This window comes from Mesoplodon bidens (assembly GCF_964165515.1).
Source record: "Mesoplodon bidens genome assembly, chromosome: 15".
NCBI classification, from domain to species: domain Eukaryota; kingdom Metazoa; phylum Chordata; class Mammalia; order Artiodactyla; family Ziphiidae; genus Mesoplodon; species Mesoplodon bidens.
Window position 1 is genome coordinate 80,977,534 of NC_138171.1, and position 15,790 is coordinate 80,993,323.

Consider the following 15,790-nt stretch of genomic DNA (forward strand, 5'->3'; position numbering starts at 1 on the left):
CTAAAACTAAGTTTAACGACCTTAGTACGTGATGTAGTCTATCGGTTATCGTGACTCCACTCGTTTGTACGCCCTAAATATTTGCCTAATTGTTTTAGAATTTAAAAGTATAGAATCCCAGAACTGGAACCATCACATCTAATTTAGTTTCTCCCTGTTGCCATTATTTTTTGAAGAAAATGTTTGTGACTGTGTGTGTGTGTGTTTGTGTATGTGTTTTAACTCGAAAGATGTTATTCTTTTAGATTGATTTTGGTCTTGCTAAACGAATACTCTGTAGTTAGGTATGCCACATCCCTTCTTAGTTCTATCAATTTAGATGGGAGAGTTCAGAAAATGTGGATCTAATCTATTTCCTTAGCAGTAGGCTGAGATGAAAGGGGGTCTCCTCTAGCTGGATTTGGAGGTATTTATTCACCTGCTTTTCTTTTGCAACATGCCCTACATTTATTACATCTCAATTACACCAGTAAAATAAAACTATGAGAAAAATGAGAGTGTAAATACCCAATCGTAAGTTAATTTGGGCAGAATCCCTTGGGTTTTTCAGATAGATGTTAACCTTGCTGAAATCATGGAACAGGAAGATAGTTAAACACTTGACTTCTTAGCAGGCTGAATGAATCAGCATTGCTTGCAAGTTCACAGACGTGGTGGTTTTATTATTTGCATGAAGAAGCATTGAGAGTCAGACACATTTAGATAACCCTGGATGGTTGCTGTACTTTTCATGCATGATTATAATTATGAAGTGCCTTTTCCAATGTGAGTTTGATTAAAATAAGACAACTTTTTTTCAAGCCAATTATACTGCCTTTTACATCTTTGCCTACTTGTTAACAGAGCTAGATATTTTATTTGACTCTTTGATTTTTAAAAATTTTTCTCTTTGCAAATGAATCAATAAGTTAGACACTATTTTGTCGTAGAGGAGAAAGCTGAAGTTCAAAGAGGGAGCAAAGTAAGCTACTAAACCAGTTGACTCATTTTGTTCTCTAAGGGAAATAAGAAAAATCAAAACAGGTGTGCACATTCTGGGAATAATTAAAATTTGGTCAATATAGCTTATTGATTAAAAGAGGCAAATGGGGCTGAAGTGCTAAGAAAAATGGATATGTATAGAAGTTTCCAACTTGGGAAATATGGACCTTGCGACCTGAAGAGAATTTGCTAACAAATTCACTGGCATCTCTAATGATTTTCTTGAAGTCAGTAAAAAGTAAGAAGAGACTAGCCCACTAGAAACAGTGTAAAAACATCACCCATCCTTTTAACAGAAAAAATAAACATCCCTAACTATGATGACCTTAAAATAATCACATCTGCTGTTACTGTACTTGCTACCATGAGGTAAAGAGTGGAAGAATTATCGACTAAGTTAAATTAACTTTTATCAGATGCCCTACAATGTGATGCTCTAGTCATCCTGAGGTTGGAATTAGGTCTATTCTATGTTACCATGTTTGATGATGATTTTGAGGGATTAATTACGTGTTACTTGGATAAAATTAGCACGTGAGGGCACTAAACTGAAGTCATTGAAATATTAGTAAATAAAAATGGAGATGGAAAATATCTGCAAAATATGAAGGAAAATGTCCAGCTAAATTAATCACCACGTTCTTACATGGTTGACTGGAGTTGCCATCAAATATCTTGTCTCATATTCTTTTAAAAAAATCTGCCTTCCTTGCTTCTTTATTTCTTTTCTTTTTTTTATTGAACAATATTGATTTACAATGTTGTATTGAATATAGTTCCCTGTGCTATACAGTAGGACCTTGTTGTTTATCTTGTTTATATACAGTGGTGTATATCTGCTAATACCAAGCTCCTAATTTATCCCACCCCTTTGGTAAACATAAGTTTGTTTTCTGTATCTGTGAGTCTGTTTCTGTTTTATAAATAAGTTCATTTGTGTCATTTTTTTGTACTCCACATATAGGTGATATCATATGGTATTTGTCTTTCTCTGTCTGACTTACTTCACTTAATATGATAATCTGTAGGTCCATCCATGTTGCTGCAAATGGCATTATTTCATTCTTTTTATGGCTGTCCATTTTGTATATGTACCACATCTTCTTTATCCATTCATCTGTTGATGGACATTTAGGTTGCTTCCATGTCTTGGCTATTGTAAATAGTGCTGCTATGAACACTGGGGTGTGTGTATATTTTCAAATTATAGTTTTCTCCAGCTGTATGTCCAGGAGTGGGATTGTTGGATCATATGGTAACTCTATTTTTAAAGGAAGCTTCATACTGTTCCCCATGGTGGCTGCCTTTCTTTCATTTCTTGCAGGAGGAAATGGGGCTTTCTACTTTATATGGAATGTCATGTTCTTGATCAACATTAAAAAAAATAATTATGCTAATGTCATAAAATCCTTGTCATATGGGGGGAAATGGAAAATTCTTAGAAATGTTATCATGACTGGATACATCTTTTATTGTACAGGCTTCCACTTTATAGACATTACTATAGAAGGGGAGAGATGTCTGATATCAAAATCCTGGTTAGTAAGATGGAAAATAAAGTTAACTTGAGCTCATTTATATGCATGTCAAAGAAATTTTCTCATAAACCCTTTTATCAGATCAGCTTAGTGTGACCATGGAAGAGTCATGTCAGTATTTTGTAGCCTCCGTTTCCATATACAAAGAATCAGTAAATTATTACTGTCTAAATCATGAAGCTATTATGGGGATCAGTTGAAATAATGGATGTAAAATAACTGGAAAATGTATTCTCTATAAAAGCAGTTGATAATATTACTTCAAGTGTAAGATATTTTCACAGTTTATGATTTGGCAAATTTAGGAGATTGAGATCATTCTTGCTTTGATATTCTGAAACCCAGACCTCTAGACATTATCATATCATTTCTTGATGTTTTTATACAGAAATAAATTATCATGAAGTACCCAGTTAGTATATTTGTAAAGGAAAATCTCAATTTTTTCTTCCTCCTATGTAGGGAAAACTCTCATTCTTCCCTAGTGTGTGTTCCTTCCCTGTGAGTCTCCTTTACTACTCACACAGAGCAGTTCACTCATGACATTTCTAGTCACCAAATGTGTGGAGGTTTTTCCCACACTAAGCAATTCTCTGCAACCCCACCTAGGTGTCCTATAACTTAACTCGGTTCTGACACTGTGTACCTGGAGATAGTGTCAGACCCCATAGATTCAGGGCTCAGTCCCACAAGACTGCCACCCCTCCCCCTCCCTTCACACACACCATTAAGATGCCAGTTGCAAGTTCAAGTTGTCACCTATGCTTCTGACCTACTAGCTATAGATTGGAAGGTCCAACGACCCTCTGCTTGGGTTCAATTAATTTGCTAGAGCGGGTCACAAAACTCAGGGAAACACTTACATACATGTACCAGTTTATCAAAGGATGTGATAAAGGATTCAGGTGAACAACCAGATGAAGGAATACATAGGACGAGGTCTGGGTGGGCCCGGAGCACAGGAGCTTCTGTCCCCGTGCAGTTGGGGTGGGTTTTTATCCTCCAGGTGTGGATGTGTGCATCCACTGGAAGCTCTCCAAACCCCAGACTATTGAGGTATTACGGAGACTTACTCACATAGGCATGATCAATCATTAACTCCATTTCCAGCCCCTCTCCCTTGTCTGGAGGATGAGGGATGGGGATGAAAATTCCAAGCTTCTAATCATGTCTCAAGTCATCCAGAAGCCCACTCAGAGTCAATTCATTAGGACAAAAGATTCTTCTAGTGCTCTTATCACTTCAAAATTTACAAGAGTTTTAGGAGCCCTGTGTCAGGCATGGGATCAAAGACAAATACTAAAACAAAAGATGCTCCCAGTGTTATCACTTCAGAAATTACAAAGGTTTCAGGAGCTCTGTGCCAGTAACTAGGGACAGAAACCAACATATATTTTCTATTACCTCATACTACTGTGTTTACTTAGGCAGTTAAAACTACTAATGTTGATGATAATGATTAATATCATCTTATTCATAATCATTAATAATATCATTGTTAGTATTACCAACTCATGTGTGTATTGACAGCACAGAACATGCCACAAACCTTTATTGCTCAGTAGATGCACTGCATTGAATTAAATTATACTAATCTTGTCACCACATGCAGCTGTGTTAAATTTGTAGTCTAATTTTTAACTTAAAAAAATACTCTTACGTTATCATGGTTTCTTCCACTATGTGTTGTTTCACAATAAAGCTACAAAAATAAATAAGGAGTAACTAGCTAAGGTGGGGTAGCAGATGTGTAACAAAGCGGCTATAAGGCAGTGTGGTAAACGCCGTAAAGGGAATGTATTACTCTACTGGTCTGGATCAGCTAGGCTGTGCTACGCCTACAAATAACCTCAAAATCTTAGTGGCCTACATTCAGAGACCCTGGCGTATAGACATCACATTGTCTCTGGGCTCTGCTATTTGGAGCTGACAACCTCCTCAGCCATGGAACTTTGCAAAATCGTGCATGAACCTTTTACTGTCTCAGATTAGAAGTGACAAACATAATTTCCGCTTCCATTTAATTGGCCAGAACTATTCACATAGTCCTGCCTACCTGCAAGTGGGCCAGGGAAATGTCTGTGAATAAGTGAAATATTTGATGGTACCACTTTTCTGCCAAAATGAAGCCAAAGGCTTTGGTGTCACAGCAGAGGAGAAGGGTCAGAGATATCTGCTTTACTCTAATTTCTCTGAAGGAATATGTTCTTCAAAATTTTGCTGGCGGTAAACCAAATAATATGATCATATATTTATTTAATAAATAATAAGACCTACTGTGTTCCAAGACATTTTTCGATATCTCCTAAGACCTAGAGAATATAATGTTTACCTTCAAGTATATAATTTTTCTCAATCTCCTGACCATCCAGACAAATAAATAGACCAGATCGTCATGTCCATTGTATGATCTGAGAGTACTCTCTTGTTCTCTCATCACTTTTAAATATCTTCCCATGGAAGCCTGAAATTCTGTAATTAATCAGTAATTTATGATGGTCAGGAATTGTTCTTTCTCTGCAATTTTCCTTTAAAATGCAAATACTCAGGAGATCAGCAGATGATTAACTTACTAATACCTTAATTTGAAGAAATTTATCAAATTACTTTTCACTTTGGCAGGATAAATTAGAGGATAATAGAAGTACCAAGCACCTCAGCCTGAGGGAGAATTGGAAGGGAGGTTGGGAGAAACAGGAAACAAAGTGGGGTACAAAGAAATTTCACTGACCTTCCAGCTGTGCTAAAAGGAGATACTTTTTAAATAGAGAAGAAGGAAAAGTGAGTCACATAATTATCTAGAAAGAAGGTAGTTATTTGGTTACTGGATGTGACATTTGTGGATACAATATTTTGCTATGAAAAAAATAATATTCCTTTTATTAATTTAGAAGAGAAAATTTCCTTAAATTTTTCTCCTGTATCCATTCTTTTTGGTAACTTTTTTCAATATGTACCCACATGTTTGCTTTAGGTTGTATAAGAATAAAAATAAATTAATCAATAAATCTAATGGTTCATTTTACAGTGGCAGCTCTCTTCTATGAATTATTAATTAGAACAGCTTTATTAATACCAAGGATGTTTAAATTTAGGGTTTTAATCATGCAGTCTTACCATAGAGAGTTTCAGGTGAAAAATCTGACCAGTCTTTCATGCGTCCTAGATGTGGTTTGTGCAAGTACCTTATTCCGTCCAACTTACTTCAAACATTGATTCAGTTATTTTCCTCCAACCATGAGTTCCCCTTGGGTAAAATTCAAATGTATGCAAATTTACTTTGGTATACATTCTTGACAACCTTGAGAATGTTGAGTCCAGTATAAGCAAAAATCGTAAGTCACCATGTAGGGGATAATTAGAAATAGAATGAACTGGAAATGGGCATAGGAAAAAAAAATGAAAGAAAAGTCAAGGAGGGTGCAGATTTTCTCAGTAAAACATTGGAAAAGATAAAGGTAGATGTCAAAAAATAGATCCAGGTCTTAGAAACACAGTATTCTAATGCATGTAACTTGAGAAATGAATAGTCAGTTGCTCATGAAGTCAAGCAACTGAATGGTTTTGATTTCTAGGACAATGTTATATCCTCAGAACATGAAAAGGGTGTTGTGGCACTGGAGGAGGACTGAACATATACAGAATATCCTGTTGAATGTATATTAGCTAAAATATGCGAATGGAACTTTTTTATATTGGTGAAACCTCAGGGGCAGAGGTAAGGTTGAAGACAAGAAGGAAAAATTTCTATGGAGAAAGGGCTGGTAAATAGAGGTTAATAATACTGTATCCATTATCACTAGATGCTGATGTAGAGTTATTAAAATAACATAGGTATTATCTTATATGTCATGCTGCTTTTATCATTTTTTAAGTGAAGATAGAAATATATTATAAGGATTTTTATGTTATTATTGACCTCTATTTCTCTCTCTCTCTTTTTTTTTTTTTTTTTACAATATGATTTAAAATTTCTCAATGACAAATTCTTTTACCACCAGGTTCAATTTTAGGAACCTAATCCATGCTGTTCAAAGTGATCTTTTCTCTCAACATCAGTTAAAAGGCATAAATTCATGTTTGTCAGTGATATTAGGTATTCAAGAAAACTCCTTTTACCTGACAAAATATAGTGTACCCAGTTTGACATTCTTTGAGTGAAAACATGCAATAAAAAATAGATGTTTTTATTAAAATGAGTAGGATGTGAAAATAAACCAGATTTTACGTAGGTAAAAAAATGATTTTCCCACAAAGTATAAGGAATAATTGATATATGAATTTGGTAGTTTTCTGTGATTATGGGCAGACTAAAAGATAGTTGTTTGTTTGAATGGTGTATACCACTGTGGTTTCCATATGAGTGTGATGCTAGGTGATTTATGGACTGAAAACAATTGTAAACCTTCACTAGTAGGAAACATCCAATGCCCATAGAGATGCCTCAAAGCTAGATGATGTTCCCTCCATGAGTCATAAGTTTTGAGAAGTAATACTTTCCAATGCAAGAGATGCTGGACCTACGGTACCTCTAGGCACTGTGGCAATAAGCAATTTTGGAATTCTGCATTTAATTGTTTCACTGTAGTGTAGGATTTCATTTTAAGACATAGTCAAGTGAATCTTATTTTTCTTACACAACTTCCCTTCTGAGAGGGTTGCCATGGCAATGAGTTCTCAGCCTGAAATTCTTAAATGCTTGTTTTATTTCATTATCTGAGTTTCCATTATAGGCCACATCAATCACTGCAGTCCTTTCTACAAGAAGACTTCTGCAGCCTTAAAAAGCTGACCCTTTAATTTGTTACCTCTGCTCCTCCAACTAACTTGATATCACAGTTTGTTTGTTTTTTTGTAGTCAATGTGTATATCATTTTATTTTATTTATTTATTTATTTATTTATTTTGACATTGTTTGAGATTTTAATCTGAAGACAAACTGAAGTCATATTTTCAGTACTTTAAAATGGCATTAAATAATATAATTTTGTTATTCCATGTAGCTTCCATGCAAAATAGTGTATATGTCCCCATGTATGTATATATGTGTGTTTTTGTGTCTATATCTATATCTATAGAAATATATATATATTTATCCTACTGGATCTATTTCCCTGGTAGAACTCTAACCAGTACAGATTTTGGTATCCTTATATCTTTTTTGTTTATTTGTTTGTTTGTTTGTTTTCACATGTTTATTGGAATATAATTGCTTTACAATGGTGTGTTAGTTTCTGCTTTATAACAAAGTGAATCAGTTATACATATACATATGTTCCCATATCTCTTCCCTCTTGCATCTCCCTCCCTCCCACCCTCCCCATCCCACCCCTCTAGGTGGTCACAAACCACCTAGCTGATCTCCCTGTGCTATGCGGCTGCTTACCACTAGCTATCTATTTTACGTTTGGTAGTATATATATGTCCATGCCACTCTCTCACTTTGTCACAGCTTACCCTTCCCCCTCCCCATATCCTCAAGTCCATGCTCTAGTAGGTCTGTGTCTTTATTCCCGTCTTACCCCTAGGTACTTCATGACCTTTTTTTTTTTTCCTTAGGTTCCATATATATGGGTTAGCATACGGTATTTGTTTTTCTCTTTCTGACTTCACTCTGTACGACAGACTCTAGGTCCATCCACCTCACTACAAATAACTCAACTGCATTTCTTTTTATAGCTGAGTAATATTCCATTGTATATATATGCCACATCTTCTTTATCCATTCATCTGTTGATGGACATTTAGGTTGCTTCCATGCCCTGGCTATTGTAAATAGAGCTGCAATGAACATTTTGGTACATGACTGTTTTTGAATTATGGTTTGCTCAGGGTATATGCCCAGTAGTGGGATTGCAGGGTCGTATGGTAGTTCTATTTTTAGTTTTTTAGGGAACCTCCATACTGTTCTCCATAGTGGCTGTACCAATTCACATTCCCACCAGCAGTGCAAGAGTGTTCCCTTTTCTCCACACCCTCTCCAGCATTTATTGTTTCTAGATTTTTTGATGATGGCCATTCTGACTGGTGTGAGATGATATCTCATTGTAGTTTTGATTTGCATTTCTCTAATGATTAATGATGTTGAGCATTCGTTCATGTGTTTGTTGACAGTCTGTATATGTTCTTTGGAGAAATGTCTATTTAGGTCTTCTGCCCATTTTTGGATTGGGTTGTTCGTTTTTTTCTTATTGAGCTACATGAGCTGCTTGTAAATTTTGGAGATTAATCCTTTGTCAGTTGCTTCATTTGCAAATATTTTCTCCCATTCTGAGGGTTGTGTTTTGGTCTTGTTTATGGTTTCCTTTGCTGTGCAAAAGCTTTTAAGTTTCATTAGGTCCCATTTGTTTATTTTTGTTTTTATTTCCATTTCTCTAGGAAGTGGGTCAAAAAGGATCTTGCTGTGATTTATGTCATAGAGCATTCTGCCTATGTTTTCCTCTAAGAGTTTGATAGTTTCTAGCCTTCCACTTAGGTCTTTAATCCATTTTGAGTTTATTTTTGTGTGTGGTGTTAGGGAGTGTTCTAATTTCATACTTTTACATGTACCTGTTCAGTTTTCCCAGCACCACTTATTGAAGAGGCTATCTTCTCTCCACTGTATATTCTTGCCTCCTTTATCAATGATAAGGTGACCATATGTGCATGGGTTTATCTCTGGGCTTTGTATCCTGTTCCAGTCATCTATATTTCTATTTTTGTGCCAGTACCATACTGTCTTGATTACTGTAGCTTTGTAGTATAGTCTAAAGTCAGGGAGCCTGATTCCTCCAGCTCCATTTTTCGTTCTCAAGATTGCTTTGGCTATTCAGGGTCTTTTGTGTTTCCATCCAATTGTAAAATTTTTTGTTCTAGTTCTGTGAAAAATGCCAGTGGTAGTGTGATAGGGATTGCATTGAATCTGTAGATTGCTTTGGGTAGTAGAGTCGTTTTCACAATGTTGATTCTTCCAATCCAAGAACATGGTATATCTCTCCATCTACTTGTATCATCTTTAATTTCTTTCATCAGTGTCTTATAATTTTCTGCATACAGGTTTTTTGTCTCCTTAGGTAGGTTTATTCCTAGATATTTTATTCTTTTTGTTGCAATGGTAAATTGGGAGTGTTTTCTTAATTTCACTTTCAGATTTTTCATCATTAGTGTATAAGAATGCCAGAGATTTCTGTGCATTAATATTGTATCCTGCTACTTTACCACATTCATTGATTAGCTCTAGTAGTTTTCTGGTAGCATCTTTAGAATACGCTATGTAGAGTATCATGTCATCTGCAGACAGTGACAGCTTTACTTCTTCTTTTCCGATTTGGATTCCTTTTATTTCTTTTTCTTTGACTGCTATGGCTAAAACTTCCAAAACTATGTTGAATAAGAGTGGTGAGAGTGGGCAACCTTGTCTTGTTCCTGATCTTAGTGGAAATGCTTTCAGTTTTTCACCATTGAGGACGACGTTGGCTGTGGGTTTGTCATATATGGCCTTCATTATGTTGAGGAAAGTTCCCTCTATGCCTACTCTCTGCAGGGCTTTTATCATAAATGGGTGTTGAATTTTGTCAAAAGCTTTCTCTGCATGTATTGAGATGATCATATGGTTTTTCTCCTTCAATTTGTTAATATGGTGTATCACGTTGATTTTTTCCATATATTGAAGAATGCTTGCATTCCTGGAATAAACCCCACTTGATCATGGTGTATGATCCTTTTAATGTGCTGTTGGATTCTGTTTGCTAGTATTTTGTTGAAGATTTTTGCGTCTATGTTCACCAGTGATATTGGCCTGTGGTTTTCTTTCTTTGTGACATCTTTGTCTGGTTTCGGTATCAGGGTGATGGTGGCTTCATAGAATGAGTTTGGGAGTGTTCCTCCCTCTGCTATAATTTGAAAGAGTTTGAGAAGGATAGGTGTTAGCTCTTCTCTAAATGTTTGATAGAATTCGCCTGTGAAGCCATGTGGTCTTGGGCTTTTGTTTGTTGGAAGATTTTTAATCACAGTTTCAATTTCAGTGCTTGTGATTGGTCTATTCATATTTTCTATTTCTTCCTCATTCAGTCTTGGCAGGTTGTGCATTTCTAAGAATTTTGTTCATTTCTTCCAGGTTGTCCAATTTATTGGCATAGAGTTGCTTGTAGTAATCTCTCATGATCCTTTGTATTTCTGCAGTGTCACTTGTTACTTCTCCTTTACCATTTCTAATTCTATTGATTTGAGTCTTCTCCCTTTTTTTCTTGATGAGTCTGCCTAATGGTTTATCAATTTTGTTTATCTGCTCAGAGAACCAGCTTTTAGTTTTATTGATCTTTGCTATCGTTTACTTCATTTCTTTTTCATTTATTTCTGATCTGATGTTTATGATTTCTTCCCTTCTGCTAACTTTGGGGTTTTTTTTTTTTTGTTCTTCTTTCTCTAATTGCTTTAGGTGCAAAGTTAGGTTGTTTATTTGAGATGTTTCCTCTTTCTTAAGGTAGGATTGTATTGCTATAAACTTCTCTCTTAGAACTGCTTTTGCTGCATCCCATAGGTTTTGGGTCGTCATGTCTCCATTGTCTTTTGTTTCTAGGTATTTTTTTATTTCCTTTTTGATTTCTTCAGTGATCACTTGGTTATTAAGTAGTGTATTGTTTAGCCTCCATGTGTTTGTATTTTTTACAGATCTTTTCCTGTAATTGATATCTAGTCTCATAGTGTTGTGGTCGGAAAAGATACTTAATATGATTTCAGTTTTCTTAAATTTACCAAGGCTTGATTTGTGACCCAAGATATGGTCTGTCCTAGAGAATGTTTCATGAGCACTTGAGAAGAATGTGTATTCTGGGTTTTTTGGATGGAATGTCCTATATATATCAATTAAGTCCATCTTGTTTAATGTATCATTTAAAGCTTGTGTTTCCTTATTTATTTTCATTTTGTATGATCTGTCCATTCGTGAAAGTGGGGTGTTAAAGTCCCCAATTATGATTGTGTTACTGTCGGTATCCCCTTTTATGGCTGTTAATATTTGCCTTTTGTATTGAGGTGCTCCTATGTTGGGTGCATAAATATTTACAATTGTTATATATTCTTCTTGGATCGATCCCTTGATCATTATGTAGTGTCCTTCTTTGTCTCTTGTAATAGTCTTTATTTTAAAGTCTATTTTGTCTGATATGAGAATTGCTACTCCAGCTTTCTTTTGATTTCCATTTGCATGGAATATCTTTTTCCATCCCCTCACTTTAAGTCTGTATGTGTCCGTAGGTCTGAAATGGGTCTCTTGTAGACAGTATATATATGGGTCTTGTTTTTGTATCTATTCAGCCAGTCTATGTCTTTTGGTGGGAGCATTTAATCCATTTACAGTTAAGGTAATTATCGATATGTATGTTCCTATTCCCATTTTCTTAATTGTTTTGGGTTTGTTATTGTAGGTCTTTTCCTTCTCTTGTGTTTCTTGCCTAGAGAAGTTCCCTTAGCATTTGTTGTAAAGCTGGTTTGGTGGTGCTGAGCTATCTCAGCTTTTGCTTGTCTGTAAAGCTTTTAATTTCTCCATCAAATCTGAATGAGATCCTTGCTGCATAGAGTAATCTTGGTTGTAGGTGTTGCTCCTTCATCACTTTAAATACGTTCTGCCACTCCCTTCTGACTTGCAGCGTTTCTGCTGAAAGATCAGCTGTTAACCTTATGGGGATTCTCTTGTGTGTTTTTTGTTGTTTTTCCCTTGCTGCTTTTAATATGTTTACTTTGTATTTAATTTTTGATAGTTTAATATGTGTCTTGGCGTGTTTCTCCTTGAATTTATCCTGTATGGGACTCTCTGTGCTTCCTGGACTTGATTAATTATTTCCTTTCCCATATTAGGGAAGCTTTCAACTATAATCTCTTGAAATATTTTCTCAGTCCCTTTCTTTTTCTCTTCTTCTTCTGGGACCCCTATGATTCGAATGTTGTTGCATTTAATATTGTCCCAGAGGTCTCTGAGACTGTTCTCAGTTCTTTTCATTCTTTTTTCTAACTACTGCTCTGCAGTAGTTATTTCCACTATTTTATCTTCCAGGTCACTTATCCATTCTTCTGCCTCAGTTATTCTGCTATTGATTCCTTCTAGGGTATTTTTAATTTCATTTATTGTGTTGTTCATCATTGCTTGTTTTCTCTTTAGTTCTTCTAGGTCCTTGTTAAATGTTTCTTACATTTTCTCTCTTCTCTTTCCAAGATTTTGGATTATCTTTTCTATCATTATTCTGAATTCTTTTTCAGGTAGACTGCCTATTTCCTCTTCATTTGTTAGGTCTGGTGGGTTTTTACCTTGCTCCTTCATCTGCTGTTTGTTTTTCTGTCTTCTCATTTTGCTTATCTTCTGTGTTTGGGGTCTCCTTTTTGCAGGCTGCAGGTTCATAGTTCCTGTTGTTTTTGATGTCTGTCCCCAGTGGCTAAATTTGGTTCAGTGGGTTGTTTAGGCTTCCTGGTGGAGGGGACTAGTGCCTGTGTTCTGGTGGATGAGGCTGGATCTTTTCTCTCTGGTGGGTAGGTCCACGTTTGGTGGTGTGTTTTGGGGTGTCTGTGGACTTATTATGATTTTAGGCAGCCTCTCTGCTAATGGGTGGGGTTGTATTCCTGTCTTGCTAGTTGTTTGTCATAGGGTTGTCCAGCACTGTAGCTTTCTGGTCATTGAGTGAAGCTGGGTGTTGGTGTTGAGATGGAGATCTCTGGGAGATTTTCTCCATTTGATATTACATGGAGCTTGGAGTTTTCTTGTGGACCAGTGTCCTGAAGTTGGCTCTCCCACCTCAGAGGCACAGCACTGACTCCTGGCTGGAGCACCGAGAGCCTTTCATCCACACAGCTCAGAATAAAAGGGTGAAAACGCAGAAAGAAAGAGGATAAAATAAAATAAAATAAAATAAAATAAAGTTATTAAAATAAAAATAAAAAAATATTTATTAAGATAAAAAAAATTTTAAGTAAAAAAAAAAAAAAAGAAAAAAAACGGACGGACAGAACCCTAGGACAAATAGTGAAAGCAAAGCTTTACAGACAAAATGTCACACAGAAGCATACACACACACACTCACAAAAAGAGGAAAAGGGGAAAAAATAATATGTCTTGGTGTCAAAGTCCACCTCCTCAATTTGGGATGATTCGTTGTCTATTCATGTATTCCACAGATGCAGGGTACATGAAGTTGATTGTGGAGCTTTAATCCACTGCTTCTGAGGCTGCTCGGAGAGATTTCCATTTCTCTTCTTTTTTCGCACAGCTCCCGGGATTCAGCTTTGGATTTGGCCTTGCCTCTGCGTGTAGGTCACTGGAGGGCGTCTGTTCTTTGCTCAAACAGGACAGGGTTAAAGGAACAGCTGATTCGGGGGCTCTGGCTCACTCAGGCCGGGGGGCGGGAGGGAGGGGCATGGAGGCGGGGCGAGCCCGCGGCGGCAGAGGCCGGCGGGACGTTGCACCAGCCTGAGGCGTGCTGTGCGCTCTCCCGGGGGAGTTGTCCCTGGATCCCGGGATCCTGGCGGTTGCGGCCTACAGAGGCTCCCGGGAGGGGAGGTGTGGATAGTGACCTGTGCTCGCACACAGGCTTCTTGGTGGCGGCAGCAGCAGCCTTAGCGTCTCATGCCCGTCTCTGGGGTCCGCGTTGATAGCTGTGGCTCGCGCCCATCTCTGGAGCTCCTTTAAGCAGCGCTCTGAATCCCCTCTCCTCGTGCACCAGGAAACAAAGAGGGAAGAAAAAGTCTCTTGCCTCTTCGGCAGTTGCAGACTTTTTCCCGGACTTCCTCCCGGCTAGCCGTGGTGCACTAACCCCTTCAGGCTGTGTTCACGCCGCCAGCCCTAGTCCTCTCCCTGCGCTCCGACCGAAGCCCGAGCCTCAGCTCTCAACCCCGCCCGCCCCGGCGGGTGAGCAGACAAGCCTCTCAGGCTGGTGAGTGCCAGTCGGCACTGATTCTCTGTGCGGGAATCTCTCCACTTTGCCCTCCGCACCCCTGTGGCTGTGCTCTCCTCCGTGGCTCCGAAGCTTCACCCCTCCGCCACCCGCAGTCTCCGCCCATGACGGGGCTTCCTAGTGTGTGGAAACCTTTCCTCCTTCACGGCTCCCTCCCACTGGTGCAGGTCCCATCCCTATTCTTTTGTCTCTGTTTTTTCTTTTTTCTTTTGCCCTACCCAGGTACGTGGGTGGGGGAGTTTCTTGCCTTTTGGGAGGTCTGAGGTCTTCTGCCAGCGTTCAGTGGGTGATCTATAGGAGCAGTTCCACGTGTAGATGTATTCCTGATGTATCTATGGGAAGGAAGGTGATCTCCGCGTCTTACTCTTCCGCCATCTTCCTCGAGACCCCTGATATCACAGTTTTCCCAGCCCACTCTTCATCTCCAAGTACCCTCTTCTGCAGAGCCGTCAGTTTGATCTTCTCTTCCCATTTTTGTAGGCAACATCTAGTCTTGGTTTTCAGTTCTCTCATTTGAAAAGGATGATGCTAAGTCTCTGTGTCTTTCCTAGCTGGGGTTCTCACAGCTGTGTGACTAATGGTACTATTAATAAATAACAAGAACGAAAGCATCTTTACATTTGTGCTTCACTTTACAGTTTACAGCAGTGTGTTTCTATACATCTCCTTGTTTGTTATTCAGATTCTCTAGGTAGCTCTACATTTGTGCTTCACTTTACAGTTTACAGCAGTGTGTTTCTATACATCTCCTTGTTTGTTATTCAGATTCTCTAGCTAGCTCTACATTTGTGCTTCACTTTACAGTTCACAGCAGTGTGTTTCTATACATCACCTTGTTTGTTATTCACATTCTCTAGCTAGCTCCCTGTGTTTCTTTGATTTTGCCAAGGAGGGGGGAAAAGGCTAAATGAATACTTTTCCTTCCTCTTTCTTCCCTATGTTCACCTTTTATGAGATCTCCTAATTGGGCAGAGGGGTACGAAATACGTAATAATACTCTCATCAGGTTATTATTGCTGGGAATGACAAGTGACCAAGGATGGACAGAAGAGATGAGGAGGAAGGAAAGCATGGCCTGATGGTAAATTCACAGATCATGCTTGGGAACCTTATACTTCTCAACTCATATGTTCATATATGGCACAATTTGTGTCTTCCAATAGCCACATCAGAGAGAGGATTTGAGTTAGAAGAAATCAGTCATTTAGCCATGAAATATAGTAATAAGAATAGCTAGTAATTTTTCACTTTGTGACAGGCACTGTATTTCACTCATTTAATCTCAGAGCAATCCTGAGACTGTGGTTTCTTCCACTTTACAGATCGGGAATGTGAGCCATAAGGACAATAAGT

General features: G+C 37.8%; 1 protein-coding gene across 2 annotated transcripts in view; it reads left to right on the forward strand.

The window, feature by feature from the left end:
- MACROD2 (mono-ADP ribosylhydrolase 2) overlaps positions 1–15,790 on the forward strand; it is a 1,988,024-nt gene that overhangs the window by 1,163,386 nt on the left and 808,848 nt on the right. The gene's annotated exons all lie outside the window — the stretch shown is intronic.